Here is a 16,284-nt window from a genome sequence, read left to right on the forward strand (position 1 = left end):
TACGAGAACACGGGCAGGAGGAACACTAAGACCAGAGCTGGAGGAAACAATGAACACGGAGGACAAGGTAGACGGGACTGGGGAGACAAGACGAACCGACAAGGACAGAGGGGAAACACACAGGCTTAAGTAACAGACAAGATTACACACAGGTGAAACAAATCAGGGCGGGGCAGACAATCAACAAAAGGCGGGAAAACAAACAAAGGAGGGAAGTAAAACCAGACAAGACACAGGAGGAGTGAACTACCAAAATAAAACAGGAAACACCAGAAATATATATACAAAAACACCAAATCCAAAATCACAAAAGTAAATAATAAGAGGCTGGCACCGCCAGAACATGACAGACCGTTTTATAAAAATAACTTTTTTTAATCATATTTCCTCCAATTCTACCCCCTACTGCTTTAAATCTAAAATAGCTAAAACCAATAAGCATGTTATATTCAGGTTGGGGTGCCATGACATGACATTTTTCCTTTGAAGGGGTGCCGTGGTGCATGACACACAGTATTTCTAAATCTTCATGTGGCTCTGTTGTATTTTCTATTTCCTGTTGGCCTGTTCTTTAACTCCAGTGCTTTACACCCACTCTTTGGCCTTTAGACTTGAATAAGAAGAAGCAGAGTGCTATCCAGGGTGTTTGTATATGAATTAACAAGTGATGTTTGGGCTGAGAAATTATGAAATAGCCCCAGCCTTCAGTGAAGTGGTTGGCAAACGGAACAGCAGATAATATATGCTTATCTAAAGAAGTTAACCCGACAGAAATGAGGGGGAACATGCATAGCAAGATTCTTATCTGTAATTTAACAGTTAAAGTGGCTCTTGGGTTGTCAGAGATAGAAATGCTAGGTACCTTTCAAACTGTGTTATTTGAAGGAATATTTCCAGAGTCGGTGACAGCCCTCGCTCTCCCAGCGGGTGCCACTGGGGAGAGAAAGTGAGGGCAGCTATCGACCCAGTGATCCGCTCTGCATGTGGGCAGTGAGTCATAAGTGGAATACGGTCCTTTATTTCCCACTAACCTATACGCGGAATGGTTTAACGGCAGAAGGAGAGCTGCGTCCAGCTCCCTGGTGCAGTAAATGGCTTCATGCCAAGCTGTGAGACACAGCTCTGGATGTTGCTGTCGATGATTTTCTGTCACACCTCTCTCATCTGTCCCACCCAGGGCAACATCTGCCACAACCACAACAGGATCAAAAAGGTCACGAGGGACAGATGTTCCCCTTTTTATACCTGAATGTTTACAGTAAATGACCTTTTGCTGAAATTGAGCTCAATGTTGGCTTTGCTAACCGCAGTTTTCAAATTAAATTAAGCATGACTTACAGTAATTTAAGTCAGAGACGTTGGCCATTGACCCCACAGTGTTCAAAGATATGGCTGCCATTGTCTCAAATATATATATATATACTGTATATATATGGGCTGTCGATCGATTACAATATTTAATCGTGATTAATCGCACATTTTTGAATGTGAATTTTGATATGCAATGATTGCTTTGTGCAAATAAATGTATATATTTATTATTGGAAATCAATTAACAACACAAAACAATGACAAATATTGTCCAGAATCCTTCACAGGTCCTGCATTTAGCATAAAAAATATGCTCAAATCATAACATGGCTAACACTACAACCTAAAAATCGCAAGTTGCGTTAATGCGTTAAAGAAATTAGTGGTGTAAAAACATTGTTGACAGCCCTAATAAATATATAATATAATATAATAATATATATATATATATATATATATGTATAATATCATATACATATATAATATATATATACATTTAGATATTTATATTTATATATATATAAAATACACATTTGGTTCTCTTAAAGTATTTTAGTATTTCCAGCAGCAGGACCATGAATGGGGGATTTACTCAAAATAAACTACAGTGCATGTGCACTGTATAGTTTATTTTGGGTAAATCAAACAAAGTTGTAATAAATACATCCCATCCAGATGTCCCTCTCCCCGGCAACACTTTCCAGCTCCTCCTGGGATATCCTGAGGCGTTCCCAAGCCAGGTAAGATATATAATCACTCCAGCATGTTCTGGGTCTACCCCTGGGTCTCCTAATGAATAAACTGCATTTCTAAAAAAATTGTTTTTCAATTATGCACACACCACTTTGGTCCTCGTATAAAAGTGCTAGAGTGTGCAGGTGGATTGTTCTTTGCCAAGTTTGTCAAGCAAAGAGGCTACTGAACACACTGAATACTAAACATATATATTCATCCTCAAGTTGGGAAAGTTCGCCACACATGAGCAGCGTTGTACTATCTATGCAAGGAAGGAATACAATACGTGAAAATAACTGTGAGGCATCGCATGAGCAGAAACTAAATTAATAATGAAGATACCACAACACAGATTTCTTCCTTCATCGTGCATTATCATCCCCCCCGACTCCCCTTCCAGCCTCCTCCTCGCTCCCCCCCCCCACACACACACACACACATACACACTGCCACAACAACTCCTCCTGCATCCAGCGTATTCAACCTCTCATTGGTAGTTACTACGCTTTGCTGTTTGTGCACAAGGGCAGGAATGCATTTCATGTGTCCTTCAGCAACTTGTGCCAGTTTCAGCACAAACGTTGCCCCCATGCATGCGTCGTTGCGGCGAGTGATAGCTGCAGGCGCTCCAGTGTCCACTGCACACACACACACACACATCAGCTCAGAGCAATTTAGTGACTGTTAATAAGAGGGGCGCAAGAGTCCACAATAGAGTTGATTGTATTTCCTCTGAAACGGCGGTCCTGTGTGCTGCATGTCGGCCCAGTGCGTGCCTGTAAATGCACTCATGCATTACAAGGGCTTGACCCAGATCACAGATAGACGTAATAACGCATGACAGGTTGTCCTTTTGAAAGCCCTGAGTCCTAAAAGGCGGACTGGCCATTCATTGCCTCCATGTCTGATATACCCTCGTGAGTAAAGGAACTTGTCTGCCACAAACGTCTGAGTTTCCCTTTAAATGTCACCGTATGCTTATCTAAATCTATAAAACACGTCCACACTGTAAAAGATTATCACATATATATATTCAGTAACTGCTTGTCCCAACATTTCTTTACAGCTATATGATGCTTATTGTGCTCCAAATCAGAATATATTTGATATCGTTGGAAACTTCCCGACTGTCATTTAAAGTAAACTTACATATAAGAGATCATATATGAAAATGGCCCTAGGTGGAGCACACACATTAATAACTGAGACTTGCAGCTTTAACTTTGACTCACACAAAGATCCAGTTGCAAGACGCTCTAAAGTTACTCCGACGATGTGCTCACATATCACAATGTCAATTTAAGCACAGTTTCCATGGCATCTGTGAGCACATCCACACTATATTTATCCATTATACATGGGGACGTGTGAGCAGGACATTAAAGATGCATACGAACAGCTTATCCCGAAGACTTTAAAGGTGCTCCTCACCAAACAAACACACACACTGTATTATTCAAACAATCTCATGTCGTGGAACTGTACCACACATTCCTCTGCGTTGAGTGATTCACAGTTAATGAGGCTGAATTTATCTGCTGAGTGGTGTCATCTGAAGGACATGTAGGAGGGGAATTGGTAGAACATTTACATTTTATAGTTCACGTAACTAACTCTACCTCGTGAATAGTAATACAACAATCTGGCTAATCTGATGATATTTAGTCAACAGGATTTCATACAATTATTAAAGGTTCTCTATACGGAATTTAGAGCATACCTATTGCCTCCATACGGCTCTCAACCTGGCGACGCAGCTAATGGTGCTAACAGCGCTAACTGTACAAACGAAGGCAACAATGCTGACAGAGCTAACAGTGTTAACCTGAGGGGGAACCGGAGGCCATGAGCTAGCACACTAACATGCACTAAAACGCACATGAGACCGGCTTTGGAAACAAAGCACGGAGAAGCTCGGCTTACAACACACACAGAAGGAAAGTGACTTCATTATTCATTCAGCAAATAGTTGTTTGCTGCTATATTAATGCTCTGAATATCCAATTTAGCACCTTTAAAGGCACAATGAGTAGGATTTGTCGGTTGCGGTTTGTAAACACAACATTGTTGGCCCCTCCTTCCCAGCTCAACAAGGGTTAGGGTGCTCACCAACGGGGGAAAACCGACCCCAAATTCACTATCGATTTGGAAAAAGCTTTGTTCACTTGACGTTTTGCCTCACTACATTTGCATTTTTTGGCACTGTGTCTGCCATTTTCGTAGCTTTCCTCTTGGATGCGTGCTGGCACCTGGTTGCTACGTTTTTATAGAGGTTGACGCCCAGAAACGTCCCGAACACAGCAAACTGAGAAAATGCAGGCAGAGGGCAGGGTCTAAGACACAGCCACACACTTCTAGTGGGTCTTACCTGATGATTGAGAAGGATTACTTTTGTTTGTGTCCATACTTAGTTTTTTAGGAAAGTCGTACTAATTGTGCCTTTAATGCTGACGGTTAGTAGAGATGAAACACAAGCAGCGACAGCAGGCCTGCAGGACGGCTGATACTGGAGGCTGGACTGCTCCTCAACTTCTCTGGAGGTACAGAGGAAAGTGTTCTGCTAAAGTGAAATCATTCAAAATGCAGCTCTGTGAAATGCTTGCCTGCTGACCAGTGCTGCAACTTAAAGGGGAACTACGCCCATTTTCAAAATTCATACATGTTGTTCCTATGGTCTAAGAAAGCCCAAAATATATTAGTAAACATGAACAACTCTCCCCTAAATCCAAAACTAGTGTTAAACCTCAAATGTGTGATGTCATAGGGTATAAAGTGTGGAACCGCTCCATAGACAATGAATAGGGAGAGAAGACACTGAGAGCATCCAGGGGAACGTTCTAAGTATATGGGAACATTTTCTGTTTCACAGCTGACAACACTACAATAGTATAACGCTCATTTTGGAATAAAAAAAAAATAAACATTCTGTGGGTCTCCCATTCATTGTCTACGGAGCAGCTCCAGACTTTATACCCTATGACATCACAAGTTTGAGACTTACTTCTCTGGTTTCTGGCTTTGAAAGAGAGTAGCTCATATTTACAAAAACGTTCCTAGGCCATGGAAATAACATATTGGAATTCTAAATTTAGGTGGTGTTCCCTTTTAAGAAAAACACATGCAAATGGAGAAAACGTCTTCACCAATTTGACAGCAGCATTTAGAAAAACACGCTGCGATGTAAGAAAACCCAAACAGTTGCAGTGTGTTCAGCTTTCAGGGCTGTAGGAGAAGTTTCAAAGATGGTTTGGGTCTGATAATTTGGTGCAATAACACATTATGAAGAATCAATAGCATGAAGGCTATACAGTATGCAGTCAACATATTCTTTAGCTGTGCATATCTGGGATACTTGCCGCATGTAAACATACTCACTAAATGACGGTGACTAATATTCCCGCTTAATTTATGTGCTGGTTAGTATTCATCTCTCCCCATAATCTAGTCTGTTACCGTTTCTCGCTGTCTCCTGAAGCGTTTAACCTTGTCAGAGATAGGCTGGGATCCATTAAGATTTCCTGAAAGGGTTGAGCATTACGGGCTCATTTAGAATGACTTCCATTTTTAATAAACTGCTCACAGCCCCGCAGATCAGATACCGAGGAGGTGCACTTAACAATGCCGGAGAGATAGATATGCCTCATAATTTATATTACACAAAAGCTTAGGGAATCATACCAGCGCGCCCTCCATGATTTCCCCCCCCCCCTTTTCATTTTGTTCTGCTCCTTCCTCCTCTTTGTGAAAGCTCTTTTCACGCCACTCGCTCTTAGTTTGACATTATTCAACATGTGTAAAAGCTGCCTCGTCATCTTTTCAGGTTCGCCCTGCTGAAGCCGGGGTGATTTTTTATATGCTGCAATAGTGTTTACCTTTCTTTTTCTTTTTTACAGACTTGGGTTATTTGTTTGTACGCGGCGTCACCGCTGCCAACTGCATCTATAACAGTCTGAACAGGCTTGTTAAAGGGGATGTTATACTGTCCTGTGGATATTACTCACCGGTGATTTTACATTTTTATAACACACTGGTGTTTGTATCACTGCACAATCATGCCTAAAGAGGGACGTGTGCAGAAAGGTAATGATCATATCTCAGCTGAACCAGAAATGATGGGATAAGAATAAAGCGGACAGGGTTAACAGACAGTGAGAGGGGTGATGGTGAGTGCCAGAGGGTAGGGTGAGGTTAATGGAACTGGTGGAGTAAAAAGCGAAGGGAAGGCTGTTTAAATGGTATGTGAATTGAAAATGCCTGTTTAGCTGCTGAATCAATACGCGGTTTCTGTGCTCTGAGAACCTGTCAGCTAGTGAAGGGGTGAAGAGAAACTCTAAGTAAAGACCTTTCTATCTACTGCGTGCCTCTTCTACCCTCATAACAGAAATCCCATTGTGTCGACATATTCATAAGGCGTCTCCGGTTCACTATCTTTATTTTATTATTTTCTTGGCTCCGTTGCTATCCTCTCAGTCAATATAGCAAAGAAATATGCTACCGGAGAAGTATATACGTCTTTATCCTCTTAGTGTCTCTGGGGTCGACCTGCATGATTAAGTGAAAGCGGCTCTGTGCGCACGGACGTGAGTCAGTTTTCTGACATCTATTCACAGATGTTAGCTACTGCAAAATTAAAGTTGCTTGTGTAAATGCCACTGAGTCAGAGGAGGGCATGGTTAAGAGAGAGGAAGTAGGCGCACAACGACAAAAAAGAACCAGTCTTACTTGTCCTCCAACACAAGGTTGTCGGCCAGAGATGCACTCTGCAACTCGTGGAGCGATTTCATAAAGCATGCCAACACTAGGGGTGTAAGAAAATACACACGAGTATTGCGATATTATGTTTTGTGATACTGTATTGATTCTCCAAAACGCTGTATTGATTTTTAATTAACCTCTTAAAAAATCCAACGGCCTACCGGCGGACTCTGCCGCTATTCTGTATTTTGGAGGTTGTAGCAGGCTTAGTTTTAAGAGTGAAGATACTGAAAACCTAAGGAATCCATCGGTACAAACCATGTCATACTTGCAAGTCGCGAAGGAGGCTAAATAACGCTCAGAAAACAGGTTAAATTTTGGCGAGGGAAAACTGACATGGCCATTTTTAAAGGGAACCCTTGACCTCTGACCTCAATATATGTGAATGAAAATGGGATCTATGGGTACCCACGAGTCTCCCCTTTACAGACATGCCCACTTTATGATAATCACATGCAGTTTGGGGCAAAAACCATCAGTTTGCATGCAGCATAAAAGTGTTATTTTCACCTATTCTTATATGGTGTATTTGAATATTTTTGCATACTGCATCACCTTGCTTACATTGTTGCAATATATCGCAATTATTGAATTGTTACCCCTGTATCATGATACGTATCGTATCGCCAGATTCTTGCCAACACACAGCCCTAGCTAACACCACAATACAGAGAGGAAGATGATTCACTTATTAGCTGAAAAGTGTTAATTTACATATCGCTGTTAATTTACAAACTGTCACTGCCAGGTGAAAACCTCTTTACAGCTTGTTTTTAATTTCTAACTTCAATTAAAAGACACTGTAAGCTGTGAAAATTCTGTGACCCCTGGGTTAATGAAACCTTTTCAACGCAATGACATAAACTCAAACTAAAAATGCATGGTCATCCAGTTCAAAACAAAGTTCCTGACATTTTTGGAGATCAACAGTCATTTTTTAAACAATGGCTGTATCGTGACACGTTTAGTGTTCCTTCTTATGCAGGCATTAATTTCTCCTGCTAAAGCAACAACAAGCTGGAAAAGGTTTAAAGGGGACGTATCATGAAAAACTTTTTCAGTGCTTTTGCACATACATTTGGGTATCTGGAGTGTCTACCAAGCCACTAACTGTGAAATAAGACAACCCAGTCCTAGATCAGAAAACATGTGATTCAACAAGTCAATTATATTTGGCTCCCTCACCTCAATAGTATCTTTCATTAGATGTTCCCTGCTAATTTCAAACTCACTGCAGGTTTTCTGTCAAGTTTTTGATGTATCAAGCCCAACTCAAGATAACCCTGATGACATCACTATGACATCATCTGGGTTATTTTCTTGAGGCTTTAGAAAGTTCCTCAAAAGTCACAGAAGACATTTAACAGGCTGAGTTGTACTCCCAGTGATGAGTAAACTGACCTTCATATGTAAAATCGGCGGAGTACCCCTTTAAATTTACTTGTCAATTTACTTGTCACATCAACCTTTATTGTAATCTATTCCTTTCTTCAGTATAGTAGTACTGTACAGTTTCCATCATATGGCACAAGTCAATATAGTGTCCCCTTTCTTCCCCATGGAGCTCGTACACAACTCAAACACATTGTGACTACTGAACTGTTTAACAGAAGAATCTAAAACCACATCTTTATGTGTGATCTGCTCTGAAAACTCATCAATAAGTGAGTTCCTGGTGTGACTGACAAACGTTTCCCCCCTTTTGTTTGGGTACGCCAGCCGACTGAAAGAAGTGCACTCAGTTCTTGGGTCACATCCAAGTCGACTTACGGACTGTAATTGATGATTTTGAGCAAGTGTTCCATCCAGATCCGTCTTTGTCATGCTCAATATATTACATTTATTCTGCGCAAATCATCCACCCGGGGATTGATTTGATTAATGACTCAATGACACATTATATTCATGTTATCCATCGCTTCTCAATTGCTCACTGTGGCTCTGGCGCTGCCCCGTGCCAAGCACCCTACTGACCCCCGGTGGTGCGGAATTTATGGTGCAGCGCTCAGGGCCACGGACAGCGTCAGAGTTCATGAAACTTATCAGTGAACTAATAGAGCATCGTGGGCAACATTTTGTGACATGTACATAGTATCACAAATCACATATTTTAATAGCCTGTTAAATATTTCATTAAGCACTCTCATCAGTTAAGACACTTAGTGTACGTTTTTTAACATAAAGCTTACACTGGACAGCTGCACAAGAGCGGCTATTCTCCCATATACAGTACAGGCCTGTTTTTTTACTGCATTTCATTGCTTCATTAAAGGTCCAAGGTCTCACACTACGAGGAAATGTAACACAAAATATTGCTGTCCACGACTGTGAATGGATCGAATCTCGAAGGACTTTTATTTTTTGGTACACTGCAAATTGTTACGATAGAGCTAATAACAGCTTTTATGGCACTCTCATGGGTGTCTGCGGAACTGTTAATAAGCTTAAGATGACACTTTAATTCTGCCCTCTAATTAATATTTAATTCCCTACAAAATCTAAACATAGTTTCAATTTACCATGCCAACAGAGCTGTTTTCCCCCCCAACACGTTGTTGGCTTTCATTCTTGTTGTGCACGAAAGTGTGAGCTTCACGAGTAAACATTTGCTTCCTCCTGCAGAGACAAAAGTCTTGCCCTTCAGAAAATGCAGCTGCTTGTAAGCGATGCGGTGCCAATAACAGCGGCCTTTGCTGCAGCGCGCAGTCTGTAGAATATGTGAAGCGAAGAGTTTGATTAGCCCAGAGGCTCGGCTGGGAATTAATCTGCTGCCAGCGATCAATGAGCGGGCTGCAAAGCATGCCAATCAGTTTTATTGGTTTCTCCTTGCCTTTGTGTTATCACATGCATCATCACCACCGATATAATATCACCTTCTGTGGCTCCATGGCAATGTCGGTGTGTGGGTCCACCACTTAGGTTCAGACTATCTCAACAGCAATTCTGTGGATTACTTTGACATCTGGTACAGATATTCATGGTGCTCAGCAGGGTTATTCGAGTAAACGAAAACTGAAAATAAAATGAAAATAAGCAGTGAAAAATATTGTTAGTAAACTGAAAGTAAATAAAAACTATATTCCTTGAGAATAAATAAAACTAAACTGAATATTGCCTGGGTAAAAAACTAATAAAAATAAAATAAAAATCAACGTAAATTCACTAAAGTTTTTTAGCTATAGTATATCATTGCCAAAAAAAGGAGACAGCATGAATTTCCGTCCACTCCATCAACGGACTTGGCGTTTCAGGAGATGGTGCTATGCTGCAATTGCTTCACTAAAGTAGATTAACATTGTGGCCATTCCCACACAGTTCTCCAACCATGTATTTTGTATGTATAGCTACATAGGCTACTTCTGAGACATTAGAGCTGGCCCTCACAAAAACAAACTAAAACTACCCTTGTGTGTAATATTTAATGTGCAAATATAACCCCCTCGGGGATCAAAAAAATGTATAAAAACATATTTAATCGCAATTAATCGCATGACTGTCCATAATTAATCACATATTAATCACACATTTTTAATCAGTTCAAAATAAACTTGAAAGGGAGATTTGTCAAGTATTTAATATTCTTATCAACATGGGAGTGGGCAAATATGCTTGCTTTATGCAAATGTGTGTATACATATTGTCCAGAAACCCTCACAGGTACTGCATTTAGCATAAAAAATATGCTCAAATCATAACATGGCAAACTCAAGCCCAACAGGCAACAACAGCTGTCAGTGTGTCAGTGTGCTGACTTGACTATGACTTGCCCAAAACTGCATGTGATTATCATAAAGTGTGCATGTCTGTAAAGGGGAGACTCGTGGGTACCCAAAGAACCCATTTTCATTCACATATCTTGAGGTCAGAGGTCAAGGGACCCCTTTGAAAATGGCCATGACAGTTTTTCAGCTTTAAAACTGAGCCCACAACAACCTCCAGAAGATGCGTTAAAGAAATTAGTGCCGTTAAAACAAATTTGCTTTATTACGTTAAAGAGATTAGTGGCAATAAAACGAATTTGCGCGTTATTGCTATTATATACCTTTATGACCAAACACCAGCAAAACCAATGACATTTCCACCAGCCTCAGCTGTATTTCATGTTTAGTGCCGATTAGCAAATGTTAGCATGATGTTGAACATAGTAAACCTGCCAAAAAATCAGCAATCAGTGCTTCTCTTTAGGGCCACAAACCCTTTACAATGTCTTTCACAGGCTTGGTGGTACATGAGAAAGGGTGTAATTAAGTGAGAAGGTGTAATTTAGTGTCTTGTCCTGTGTAATGAAGTCTTGGTGTCATTAGGTGGCCATTGCGTCCTTTCCTGTCCTTTGTCCTGTTCCTCATGTCCTGTGCTGTTAATTGTTGTCTTGTGCTGAGCAATGTTTCAACATTCATGTGGTCTAATGGGGGGCATGTAGCCTGTCTAATCCAGCGCCTCTGACCGTCATGCATCACATCATTTAGTTAGACGAGTAAAAGGTCAATCAAGTGATCCAATATTAGGCATTTTAAAAGTATCTTATGAGTGTTGATTCATATCTTTCACAGAAAGGAACACCTGACCCGGGATGAGACGAAGGGACAGATAAAACAGGCCAGAAAGGACACAGGGCAGCACGCAGCAGCCACCTAATGGTACAGTAAACTCATTACACACAAAGGGGATAGTGTGGCTCCCTGCAAGCAGTAGAGAAACTAAGAAATAGAGCTGAAGGGTCGTGAGGCCACATGTGCATTTTGTATAAGCATCAGCATGTGTGGCTGTTCAGAAAGACAAATAGAATAGCAAGAACAGTGAAAAAACAACTGTACAAAGCAGTTCAATGTTACAGCTGTGCTTTATGGCAGGATCATCTATCAGCAGGATAGAGGGAATGTTTGAAAAGAAACTATTACACAGTGTTAAAAGAGGTTGAAATCCCTCCGCTTACTCCTCTGTTCCTGCCCCCTAACAAACTGTTACTGCAAATGTTTTGTAGATTTAAACAGTTACAAGGCAGAAGGACATCAAGGTCAATCTGAAGAACAGAAATAAATAAGGAATAAATGCCAGAGGTTGAAAGAGTACTAGAATATTGTACTCAAGTAAAAGTAGCCTACTATTAGTTTGAAGAAAGTATAAGTACTTGTGTAAAGAAAACTTAAATACAAGTAAAAAGGGAATTAAGGTTATGATGATATATGATTTTCTTTGGCTACGAAATAAATTGCATTACATGTCAGCGTAGTGGAACAACACCAGCAATATGAGCCCTAATGTCCAAACCAACAATACATTTATTTTCCATTGACGGCACTTTCCAGCCTGTGTGTACAACTGATTATAAATTATAAATATACAATCGCCCTCCTCAATGTAGCCTCACTAGGAATAACCAGAAAACAATAACAAAAGTTAGCTATAATAATTGACAAGTAGACACCGCGGCGGGTGCAACAAGCGTCATTAAGCAACATAAATTAAATTCTTCTTATAGAACCAGTAGAGTAAAACATAATCAAACCAGACAACACATAGACATAACATATGTAATGTGTAAGGGATAAACACGAGAGACTGTACAGTTTTTATACACCATATGGTAGGCAACGCAGTGTTGTTGACGTTCTCATCAGTGAGTGTGTTGTTGTACTCACCTTTCTGAACGGCATTCTGGGAGTCTCGTGCACCCCGAAGTCCTTCTCAGTCTGCTTCAGGTTCTCAGCAGGCTTGTGTCTAAAGGGGTTGGATCAGAGCACTGTCAACCGCTGCCTGATTCGCTGCCTGTCTGTTTGACAATGCTCAACTCCATTGGATCAGGTCGCTGTCAATAGCTGCTTGATTTGCGATGCGGAATCACAGTATCACATTTTTCACAACCGTCAAACAGGAGGAGAGACGCAACTCGAGACTTTTTCGGCAAAGTAACACCACCACGTCTCTGTTCATGGTATGTACACACTCAATTAGATATTTGTAAAAATGTGGACTGGGGAGTTGTGGTTCTCTGCTGCAATAATGGGCACAGCACAAGAGCCTGAAAATCACACCTTATGTTTTATAAGCCAATTTTCAACACTATTTATTTCTGAAAGAATTTTCTAATTTCCCATGGGCCCCCTCTGACTTGGTCCCCCCATGTGCCACCTCATTTAAAATCCTGGAATCGCCCCTGCTTCTCGGCTCGGTCAATTAAGGTAGATGTAAACTTTTCTTAACTGTGTCGAGGTACAACAATTCTAACCACAACCATACTCAGGTGCTCCTTAATGTGACTGCATTACTGTGCATTTTCTGTCCTGACAACCCCAGACACTAGACCAGTGAACGCAACATTTTACTACGACATGTATGTTTTCAGTAGGCTACAGTGTCACCTGTCTATAGCCGGAGCCCTCCTGCGACCGCACACACACCTGCAGCTTCTTCTCTGCTGCAGCTGCTGGTTTAACATTTTTCTTCCGTTCATTTCTCACTCAGTTTATCAGGACTTTTTCATACAGACTTTAGTTGTATGAAAAACACAGTTGAAAAAATTATGGCAAGTTTTACATTCATAAATGCAAATATGTGAGAGTTAAACCTCACTTTAATGTTTTTAAGAAAGAAATGGAACTATATATTAAGACAATATCTTCTGTAAAAAACAAAAAGGCTAATAAAACGGTGAATTTATTTATTTATTTATTTATATTAACCCCTGGCATGTTTTGTGTTTTATGTTACTTTATGTTTACTTTTATTTTTATGTTTGTTTGTTTGTTTTTATTTATCCATTTATTTACTTTATATATATTGTTTACCTATGTGTTGACTGAATTGTTCTTTGCATTGTTTACAAATTTAAAATAAAGTTTATTGAAAAAAATATATTGTTCCTGAATTGACTCAGATTTTTTGTTGTACTGGCAAAATGTACTGTTTGTATTATTATTATAGTAGTAAAAAAAATTATATTGTATATATGGCATATACTGTATATATATTGCTCCTGAATTAATGCGAATAAAGTCTTCCCTCTACATCATTTTCTTTACACAAACACGTTCACTTTGCCAGGTTAAACCACTGCCAACACTAATATTAGCCCTCCATTATTATGATACAATTATTGGCCAAAATATTAATTTACACACATTTGATGCCTAACTCACAGACAATTAGAGTTTATTATACAGTTATACAATTATAAACTAGGCTACTTACCAGAAAATGGATACTATATTGATATAAATGGATTAGCCTACATGGAATTTCTTTTTTTTCATTGTTGACAGTCATTATTCCCAAGCCTTTATTGGTGCAAAATACAGTAGTCTATATCACAGATCCCATGGTTGAGAACATCTGTAATATATCTGCCTGTTTTACACTCTTTGACCAACAGGTGTCTCGAGAAATTAACCCTTTTGCAAACCAATTTGCTGGAAAGCTTCAATGCTTCAAGAAGCTTCATCATTACATCACTAATGGATGCAAAGTGAAATTCAGCTAAGTAGCCTATGATATTTACAAGAACATAAGTAAAAGTAAAATTAGCCAACCGATTTAAAAAAAAATTTTTAAAAAAAATACACAAAATATGAATTTGTTACAGTAACCAGAGTAAATGTAATTCGTTACATTCACCCCTGATAAACCCAACAGTAGACCCCTGCATGTCAGCACTATCTGTCCTCAAGTAATCAGTCTGAAGGATATGAATCACCCAAGTACCTTTTTGGAATGCTGGGAAACTTGATTCTGCCCTGAAAAACAAATTAAGGAAGAATTTCTAAATTCCAGAGAAATGTTTTGCACACTCTCGTATTACGTTTCAGGCCGTAAATGTCCCTCCATTTGCAACCACAAGCTTGGTTTGGTCGGTCAAATAATAATGCATTATTTTCTGTTTAAAGCAGCAGTGTTTACAGATGAAAGAGCCGATCCAGCTGAGGATCAGATGCTCAGAATTACACTATTATTATTACTATTGACCCCTATTATTTCCTGTCCTTTTTGTGCAGTATGCATGGTGCTAGTTGTCCAGACTAGAGAGAGGTAAAATGTTGCTCTCTTTTGTAAACAGATGCTAAAATCAAGAGATTGAATAGGGTATTTAAGGTACATTTAAATAATATATTTTGAGTTTATAAATGGCTCCACAAGCTGATCTTATTCTGTGGTAAAACGTCTCATCCTGGCAGTATAAGAACATAACTTCAGAAGCTGACTGAAAACTATTCATGTTGTTTTGGCATTGATTAAAGCACTGTTCCCTTGCTTTGTTATGAAGTAGGTACATTTTTGAAATGGCTTCTGTCAAATAGAAAGGTTATCAAACTTCCTGTGTAATTGATTGTGTTTGATACCAATAACTCAAAGTGTCACCATCAGTATTTATGGATCTCGGTGTAGTTGGTGCTGACATTGCTCAGTCGAATGAGCACTCCGATCACAAAGACAAAACACACAAGCATTTATTTAAAAGTAATGTTTATTTTGCACCGACCAAAAAGGTCTTGGTGCAAAAAGATAAATTCCCAGTTACGACATCAGTGACAGTGCATGTCAGTAAAATAGTAATGCTCAAAAAAAAGAAAGCAAAAAGGAACAAATATCATTTACTACAACAAAAGAATATCAACACCAATAAAAGCACAGTTTCTTAAGTAAAAATGTAAATGTTCAAACACAAACAACCAGTTACCTTTAAAACAGACAAAGGCGGCAAACAACAACGAGGAAATAATACAGTAACTTGCAATAATGCTTCATCTGGTACAGAAATATCGGTACATCCAACCTCCCAGCGCCATTCATGCTCTCACACACACACACATACTGTACACACACAATGCTGGTACACAACATGAGCCAATTCAATCATCAATCCCATTACCACAGCATTAAAATCAAGTACATGTAATAAATATCAGGGAAAGCACCTTTAAAGCTGAAATGTGTTTAATTGATCAACTGACTGTGCAACATGTAAAAAAAAAAGTCCAATAAAAATACATCAGAAGACTAATATACCATTAAAACAATTTTAAATCATTAGATACATCGTTTTTTTGCTCTTAATCAAGGAAGAGTATATACAGAACTTGCAGGATGGTCTCATCAGAAGAACCAGATTAAAGTCATGATTAAGTGTCTCATTCTGTAACATTATTTGAATTTAAAAGCCATACAATGTTTTAAAACCACGTGTAAAAAGACCCTTCAAGCCCAGGGGACAACAAGCTGACGGGCAACAATATTTCACTGTATCAAATCAGATTGTATTCGTGATAGCCGCGTATGGCGCTGGTCTGATAGGGCAACAAAAAAAAACTGTAATACCCTTTTAAAAATTCACAAGCCCAAAGGCGATGTACATGTTAAATCACCAAAAATGGATTTTGCACCAACCTACGTGAAAACACTCAACCTGCACTTGGTAGCGTAAAAACATTGTGGATGACCTTAGTAAGCCCGAGATACCAAAATATAGAAAAAAAGTTCTTACAATTCATC

The 16,284-nt window shown here is 39.4% G+C and overlaps 1 long non-coding RNA gene across 1 annotated transcript in view; it reads right to left on the bottom strand.

Moving 5' to 3' along the window:
- Positions 1 to 16,284, bottom strand: part of LOC119475415 — a 307,840-nt gene that overhangs the window by 62,377 nt on the left and 229,179 nt on the right. The gene's annotated exons all lie outside the window — the stretch shown is intronic.

The sequence above is a fragment of the Sebastes umbrosus genome, chromosome 17 (genome assembly GCF_015220745.1).
Source record: "Sebastes umbrosus isolate fSebUmb1 chromosome 17, fSebUmb1.pri, whole genome shotgun sequence".
NCBI lineage: Eukaryota > Metazoa > Chordata > Actinopteri > Perciformes > Sebastidae > Sebastes > Sebastes umbrosus.